This window comes from Melanotaenia boesemani, chromosome 10 (genome assembly GCF_017639745.1).
Source record: "Melanotaenia boesemani isolate fMelBoe1 chromosome 10, fMelBoe1.pri, whole genome shotgun sequence".
Lineage (NCBI taxonomy): Eukaryota > Metazoa > Chordata > Actinopteri > Atheriniformes > Melanotaeniidae > Melanotaenia > Melanotaenia boesemani.
In genome coordinates this window covers 31,815,201-31,824,296 of record NC_055691.1, presented here as the reverse complement: position 1 = coordinate 31,824,296, position 9,096 = coordinate 31,815,201, and the positions used below count along the sequence as shown (strand labels likewise).

Here is a 9,096-nt window from a genome sequence, read left to right as displayed (position 1 = left end):
GTGTTTCTGTTATTATGTATTTCCACTTTGTTTTGTTTTTAATATGCATAACTGTTTTTAATCATGTAAAGCACTCTGTGTTGCCTGTGGTGTGAAAGGTGCTTTATAAGTAAAGTTTGATTTGATTTGGTAACAGTTAATCAGACATGCCTTCATCTCTCCAGAAAACCAAGGTTTAGTTCTCTGAATTTCTTCACGTCTGAAAGATGCTGCTTCAGGTTCTGGTCCAGCTCTGCAGGAGGCTTTGGGAAGCTGTCAGACACGACTCTTAAAATTAGGCAAGAAATGTCTTGTTTGCTGTTCTGCTGCTCTGAAGAATGGGCTGGACACACGGGAGGCGACGTCACTCCTTCTCTATCATTTCCTATGGATCTTGCACAGTGAGGCGAAAATCGCTGCCCTCCAGCCAAGCGACAGGTGACATTCGTAGATGTGAAATGTTGCGCTCGTTCAGGTAGATGTGCACGCGGGGGGCTTGCGACGCGACTCGAGAAAATAGAAAAATGGTCCATTTTTGTCGCTGTCGCATGGCATGACAACCAATCAGCGAGGGGCTTCATTGACTGACCAATGAGAACATGATATACAGCGCAGTCTGCAAACACCTTCAACATAGAAGAGCAGATCATTTTAGCTGATCTGTACATACGGCTTCTTATCTGTGTCACTGATAACCACTGCCTGTTTGATGGTCTTAAATCTAAAAAACAGCTCATAGAGAAGAGGCTGAGGTTAGAAATGAGCAGTATCAAAGAACTCCTACAGGCTAACAAAATCAAAGAGATGTGCTGGTCAGATGCAAAGTCACAACTTGCTGACTGCTTGACTAAAAAAGGTGCTTCACTCCTTGTACTTCTTAAAGCCCTAGATGAGGGCGTATGGGTGCAGTGAAGTTATTTTCAACATGTGTACATGTGTGTTATGAAGCTTCTGTTTACATAAAAGTATCATTTTAATTTTTAATGTTGTTTAAACAAAGGGGTTTATTTTTTGTTAAGAAAGAGGGAGATTGTTGACTTCCTGTTTCTGGGTTTATAGCGTGGGAATATGTGTAACCAGGGTTTGAAATTTTGTTTTTAATACAGTATGCGTCATTTGTTTTTATTATGTACAGCACGTTCTGTTGCTATGTGCATGAAAAGTGCTCTATAAATACAATTTGATGATTTGATTGCTATGATTTGAGATACTATAGGTCGTTCACATTTGTGAAACGAGGAAGTGTGGAGGAAGGAAGATGGCTGACGCTGCCGCTGCTGCTGTGAGTGTTGCTCCTGTCTTTAAACGGTCTAGAATAAAACCTGAGGTCTATCGGACTGTTGATGGTAAGGTTCTAGTGGAGGATGAGTTATTGAATTTCCTCTTAATTAAAATGAAGACGATGAGCCAAGATGAACTTGTTATTTTGGCTACAAATGCGTTTGACACCGAGTGGATTGAATCCTCTAAGTTGCTCCTGTTTGAACTCTGTCCTACAACACAGAGGAACATCTCTCACAAAGGGGCACAGAAAGATGCAAACAACATAAAAAGTTGCCTCAAAGTTTTGAATGAATGTGGTGTGAATATCCCCAGATTTGTTTCCCATTATCTGGATGAGCTTCCGCCAGTTACATTTACGAGCCTGGATGTTTCCTGTCTACTGTCCAGAATGGAGCAGCTGTGTGCAGACGTCGGAGTGTTAAAGCTGTCATTAAACATACAGACTAATGTGAGCAAAGATCTGTGTGCTGTCACAAATAACATCTCAAAACGTGTGGATACATTGGAGCACATGAGTGTATGGGCTAATGCTGCTAATGAGGAGGTAGCTGCGGCAGCGGGACCAAACACGGACCGGGATGGTGACGTGGATCCGGATTTGGGAGATCCACCGAGCGTGTCAACCCTGAATGGCGGTGTGGATGAAGCGGCTATGGCTGTGGGAACGAGTGAAGCAGTAACTTCGCTGGGATCTCCAAAGTGGAGTTATGTGGTGAAGAAGGGCCGGCGTGCGCTGACAGAGGAGGCTGCAACTGTGTTGCGCACGGTTGTGCCAGGACCAAAGAAGAGATCCAGAGTGACAAAACCTGTTGTTGGCACCGGCTCCAGTGGTAACATCAAAACGGTCCGGACCAAGCTGGTGAGGGTATTCGCCTCCAGATTTTCACCAGATTTGGATGAAGTAACTCTATCTGTGTATCTAAAAGAAAAACTTGGCCGTGACGTTACCTGTAAAAAGATTGATACTGTGCAGCGCAGATTCAGCTCTTTTAAAATATCTGCTGAGTGTAATGACGTTAATGAGATGTATGACCCAGATCTATGGCCTGAGGGAGCCCTGGTGCGGCGGTATTATGAGCCCCGCCATGTCGGGGGTTCTGGGGCTAATGCTGTACCTAGCGCCGAGAATGGGAGTGCGCGTAATGGCATCGCGTCCGCGGCCACTCACTAGTTTGGGTTATGGAAATACGAGTCTTGTCCTATAACTGTCGTGGCCTTCGGCTTGGTACCACCGCTGGGGATAAAGCTCGTCGTTTGGTTGTTGACAACCTTTTAACAAACTGTGATATACTCTGTTTGCAAGAGACATTTTTAGCACAACAAGACTTGGAAAAACTGAACTCTTTTAATGACTCTTTCCATGGGGCAGGAGAATCCACAACTGACTTTAACCGGGGTATTGTCAGGGGGAGAATATCTGGAGGTGTGGCAATACTTTGGAGAAAGACGCTTGATAAATGCATTACAGTTGTTAGAATGGGTGTTGATTGGTGTATTGGAGTACACTTTACATGTGCCAATAATGAATTTATTTTGCTAAATGTATACACTCCATATGAATGCCAGCAGAATGAAGATGAGTACTTGAATAAGCTTGCCTGGTTAAATTCATATGTTGAAAGTAGTGCTTCCCCTTGTGTTTATATAGTGGGTGACATGAATGCTGACATTACAGATATGAATTCCTTGTTTGCTAAACATATGGTCCAGTTTTGTGAGGATCACAATTATATCTTGTCAAGTAAATTGCTGTTGCCAACTGACAGTTTTACTTATATCAGTGAGGCATGGCACACTACATCGTGGCTGGACCACTGTATTTGTACATCAGATGCTCATGCCTCTATTAAGTGTATGGATGTTTTGTATAGTGTGGTTACAGGTGACCATATACCAGTCGAATTTATTATAAATGTTGAACAATTAACTGTATTGTCTAAAAATGAATGCTCCGTGAACAAAGGGAAGCTTGAATGGTCAGCTCTGTCTGAGGAAGACCTTACATCGTACTATATTAACACAGACAAACTATTAAACAACATCATTTTGCCATATGAGGCAATTAGATGTACTGATGTTAATTGTACCAGTATGACCCATAAAGGGGATGTCTGCTCACTGTATAATGATATTGTAAAAGCTTTGGTTGAATGTGGAAAACCCCTTTACAAAAGTAGAACTAAGAAAAATAGTGTGATGCCTGGGTGGAACACGTATGTTGCAGTGTTTTATGAGCAGGCCCGGGAAGCTACTACAGAGTGGGCTTTGGCTGGTAGACCGAGGCAAGGCCCTGTCTATGAAAATAAAAAGTTAACTAATGCTAGGTACAAATATGCAGTCCGGTTTATCAGGCGAAATGAACAGAGTATGAGGTCTGAGTCACTGGCTGGAAAACTGTTAACTAAAAATGTCATAGACTTCTGGAAAGAAATAAGAGTTCTCAATAGTAACAAGGCGTCCCTGCCCTGTATTATAGATGGCATTACTGGACCTGATCAGATACTGGATCGCTGGCGTCAGCACTACAGTGCTCTGTTTAACTGTATTCAAAGTGAGCAGATTATAAGCAGTAATATTGATCAACATTTAATTATTAAAGCACATGATGTGTATCAGGCCATAAAACAGTTGCCGGACAACAAAGCATGTGGTGAGGATGGTGTGTTTGCTGAGCACCTGAAACATGCCAGTGTTAGACTCTCTCCTCTCCTGGCCCTCTGCTTTACCAGCTGCATGGTACATGGTGTGTTGCCTGACTCACTGCTGTCTATCACTCTGGTCCCTGTTATTAAGGACAAAGCTGGTCGAGTGGGTAGTTCAGACAACTACAGGCCTATTGCCCTGGCTAGTATTTTGTCCAAAGTGTTGGAAAAGATTCTGTTAAGTAGGATCCAAGAGCTAATTAATACCTCAGATAACCAATTTGGATTTAAAACTAAACATGGTACTGACTTATGTATCTTTGCTTTGAAAGAAATTGTGAGAAAATATAGGAGTCAGAACTCTACTGTGCTTATGTGTTTTATTGATGCGTCCAAAGCGTTTGATCGTGTCAATCATAAGAAGCTGTTTATTAAAATGAGTCAGCGAGGTGTCCCTCAGTACATACTGAGAATACTGGCTTATTGGTACACTCACCAGGTTATGCAGGTGAGTTGGGGGAGTAACCGGTCAGCTCCATTCGGGGTTAGTAATGGAGTGAAGCAGGGAGGGATTTTATCTCCTGGTCTCTTCAACCTGTTTATGGATGAACTGTCACAGAGACTAAATGCATGTAAAACTGGCTGTAGTACTGGCCTGACTCTTGTAAATCATTTAATGTATGCAGATGATCTTGTTGTATTCAGTCCTGGTAGTGCTGGTCTCCAAGACCTTCTCAACATCTGCTCTGAGTATGGCATGGAACATGATATCATTTATAATGCCAGTAAGAGTGTTATTATGATCAGTAGAACAAAAGATGATAAAGGGTTGACATTTCCCCAGTTTACATTATGTGGGGATACTCTGTCTGTTTGTAACAAATGTAAATATCTAGGTCATGTTATTACTGATGATCTGACTGATGATGCGGACATCTATAGACAGTGTTGCCTGATGTATGCACAGGCTAACATGCTCATCCGGAGGTTTGGTCCATGTACAGATGAGGTGAAAAAGACATTGTTTAAAGCTTACTGTACACCTTTATACACGTCACATCTGTGGTCAAATTATAAAAGAGCAAGCATGCGCAAATTGAATGTGGCGTATAATGATTGTCTCAGACTTTTACTGAAGAAACCGAGATGGGAGAGTGCAAGTCAGTTGTTTGTGTCATCAGGGCTTAAAACCTTTCAGGCAGTTTTAAGGAATTTGATGTATACATTTATTTGTCGTGTCAATGACTGTTGTAATTCTATCATAATGTGCCTAACTAATATAAGACTCAGTGTTACACGCTACCAGTCTCAGTTATGGAGACACTGGTATAGATGTCTTCTGTAGGGTGTGTGGTGTACATTTATCAAGGCCTGCCCTAAGTAAGTTTTTTTTTTTTTTTTTTTTTTTTCTTGTATTTTATTGTATTTTTGTTTTGTGTTGTGTGTTGTTTTGGACTACGAGTCTGTAATAAAGTTTGATGATGATGATGATGATATATATTTCGATCTGCCATTAAAGCTGTCATGTTTTTACTTTTGACAGTGCTATTTGAAATGATAGTGCAAAAGAACAAATGTAGAATGACATCTCATGTCCTGTATCATGAGCTAGCTGAGCAGCATGTTGAGGGTGGCTAGTGCTGTCTTTTCCCAGTCACTGTTCTGTTATAAAATTGGTCGATTCCTGAGACATTCATACAGATTAGGTTTTAACACAGCAAGTGATAGCTATTTAGAGTCTTTGAACTGAATCTCATATTTTCAAGATTTGCCAAGGTGGTATTTGTTGGCTTTTTCAACAAGTGCATTTTTCTGAACAAAGGCTGTCAGAGATATTCACTAACATGCTGATGATTGATAACATTCTTTCTCTCATCAGGCACCTCCACAAATGGCTCCATTTGATATATAGACAGTTTTTGTTAAAGAGGTAAAAGGATTAGAGTTTGTCCAAATTACAGCCTGCACATTTAGAGGCTCTTATTACGGCTCTACAATGAAGGGTCAAAGGAGCTTTTCAGTGAAATTTAAAAAACAAGACAAATCTATCAATGTTTAGAGAACAGAAACATTAGAAGTGCCCTAACCCAAAATTTCACGACAGTCTGGCTGCCGAGCTCCACTGTGGAGACAGTTCTGGTGCAGGCTCCACTCTCAGGCAACTTCCACTATAGTGCACGAAGAAACAACACATTTTCAAAATAAAATGCATCGACAACTCGGCCGACTGTGTTTTAACCCTTTCATGCATTCTGGATCAGGCTATAAATAAAATAAAGCGCAATAATCAAACAAGCATACAGTCTCTTGGCCTTTTAAATAAAAACAACTTCTGACTATAATCCAGATGAAAAAAGTCATTCATGCTGAATAAAACTTTTTCATACAGTTACCAGCACATCTGAAGAGTTACTGAGGACAGGGTTTTAATACAAAATATTATGTCCACAATAGTTGCATTATACAGAAAGTTAGACATGCCATCTAATAGGTAATTACATGATATCTTGCTTTTATACCATACAGTACTGGGGGCAAAGGGTTTATAAGTAGATTTACTATGATTTGTTGTTTTATTGTTCAGCATTTGGGTCCACAGTGTTATAAGAGCACTATAAATAAACTGGCTGGGATAATTATAATGGAGAAATCATAGGTTGTATCCAGTACAGTGTACACGACATACTATGAATAAAAATATTTAATATGAACAGGTTTACAGTCAGTAGTATTTAACCAGGCAGGTAATGTGTCTCAGCAGGAGCATAAAGATGCCACAGTCTTTCTCATATGGTTGTTCTGGAAAATCCTGGCATCAAAGAAAGGAGTTTTTAGATTAGCAGGTTTTTTTTCACAGTTCTGCTGAATTACTTTCTGTAAAGTTTTACCTGTATTTGCAAACCAGCTCTTTTCCACTTTTCCAGGATTCAGTGATTGCGAAAGTTTTCTAAAATTGAAAATAAAGCTTAGAACCAAGTAGTTTACAAAAAGAAGAAATATTGACAACATCTACCTACAAGCAAGTTAAAAATAAATAAAGAAATTGTCTAACAAAAACACAGAAAATAATTACCTTTAAAGGGGATTCCATTTTCTATATGCACATGGAGGTGCAGCTGGAGCCTTGATGACATGGTTGGTTTGAACTTTGGACAAAGTGGACAGTAATATAAGTTGCAGGAGGCTGTGCATTTCCAAGGCTTTCCATTTGACAAAACAGACGGATGCATCTATAAAAGACTGAGTAGCTGTTGGTCATGACACATAGTTGAAACTTCATATCAGCTGAGACAAAGTACATTACATTACAGTCATTTAGCAGAAGCTTTTGTTCAAAGTGACTTACAGTGGTTAGGCAGAAGTCTTGCCTATGACTCAACTGGAAGATATATTTATATATATAATATAATACCTTAACCAGCTCCTTAGCTGTGAAAAGAACTTATTTTAGTCCAGACATACATTTATGACTGGTTTTACATTTTAAACAATAAACTGAAAGAGAACCAACACCACTCCAGGGACAAAATGAAAGTTGAGTGAATAGAAAACAACATAAAAAAAGAAAAAAAAATTACAAGCTAAACCGTTTTATAAAACCCGGTGCACTCGGTGAACTCATGGACATGTGTAAACACCTCCAAACATTAAAACCTGCACAAAACTGTAACTCGGTGTAACATTACGTTTTCAATCTGTTCTTTTTCTTCTTTAGTCACTTCCCTCACAGTGGTTGGTGGGCAGTAGTGTGCGTGGTAAAGTTTGTTTTTACTACACTATGGATGTGTCCTGAGAGTGGACCCTGCACCAGAACTGTCCACTCAGTGGAGCTCTGCTGCCAGACCCCTCTCCATAATTTCGATGTTTGATGCTTCTGATGTTTTTGTCAAAACCAACAACAAAAATGGCTGCAATTAGGTCTGGGGTCTTTGGCGCAGCCGGAACATGGAACACACGGTCCAGGTGGTAATTGGCCGTAAGACATACTTAGAAATCGCAGGATCTTGTGAATTTTCAGATTTTTGTTTTTCTTTCCATTCATTTATCTTTTTTACTCACTTAATCTGTTTCACGGTCTGGAGCATCCCGACTGTTATCAAGTTCAAGGTAGGATACACTGTTAGATGGGTCAACAGTGCATAACAGGGCCAACACAGAGACAAACAAATTAATTGCACTCACTCCCTTCTATGAGTTTAGAATCTCCAATGTTGGCCCTGCGATGGACTGGCGACCTGTCCAGAGTGTACCCTGCCTCTCGCCTGCTAATTGCTGGGATAGGCCCCAGCTTCTAAGCGGTAGAGAAAATGGATGAACAGTTTGCTGATTTATCTTACTTCCACTGAATGAAACTGTAGTTTTAATTGGATAATTTATTTTTTAATTATTTTATTTTGTATGTTTCTTTTTTTTCTACAATACAAACTAATCTTTAAATTATATGCTTAAGTAAAGAATGATGCCATAGAATAACAACTGACTGCAATGGAAATTAGGTGCAACTGGATATGACTAGAAAAATAAATAAATAAATAAATAAAAAATCAAGCCTCTTTACAATGACAGCAGCTTAATCAGATCTTGGGGTGTTACAGTATGTTGTGGTAATTAACTACCACGCTGTGAATGTGTTCTGTGTTTTCCTAAGTCTGTTCAGTCTTCTGTGAAGCACCATGGCCTATGTGTGCCCTCCCAGCAGGTGGGCATGTGTCTTTCCTCTGTTATCTCAGTAGTTATCCATGGCAGCAGGTGCTCTCTCTGACATTTGTGAGGCGGGTCTTCAGCTTTTGTCTTCCAAGCCCTGGGGGACTGCAGCAACCATGACTTCGCTGCACCTGATACCCTGTATTGCGTATGCATTGGTCCATTATTCGTCCATCCTCCCCTTAGTGTCACTGCACCAGTGCAGGACACTTATTATATAAATGGCTGTAATGATTAGCATGCAGAGAAGCAGAGGAACTTTGTCTCTATTTTGGTATGAAAGAAAGTTCTGAAACAAAGTTCAACATCAGAGTGCTACATTAATGTAATTTCTGCTTTGATGTTTATGCTCAACACTCCTTAGAGACAAACTGGGCAGTAAAAGAAAGAAGAAGGAACACAAATGTCATTTGATTTATCTTACCCTCTAATAGACCACTTCATCTCCAGTGACTAAGAAGGTACATTTAATCCATAACAATTACTT

The 9,096-nt window shown here is 40.1% G+C and overlaps 1 long non-coding RNA gene across 1 annotated transcript; it reads right to left on the bottom strand.

Annotated features, from left to right (window-relative positions):
• Positions 1–6,577: 6,577 nt before the first annotated feature.
• On the bottom strand, positions 6,578–7,719 carry LOC121647091. Its single transcript, XR_006011779.1, has 4 exons — positions 7,592–7,719; positions 6,979–7,051; positions 6,794–6,852; positions 6,578–6,714 (listed from the first exon to the last, which is right to left on the bottom strand). It is a non-coding gene; the product is annotated as an uncharacterized LOC121647091 (long non-coding RNA).
• Between the last annotated feature and the right edge of the window lie 1,377 nt (positions 7,720–9,096).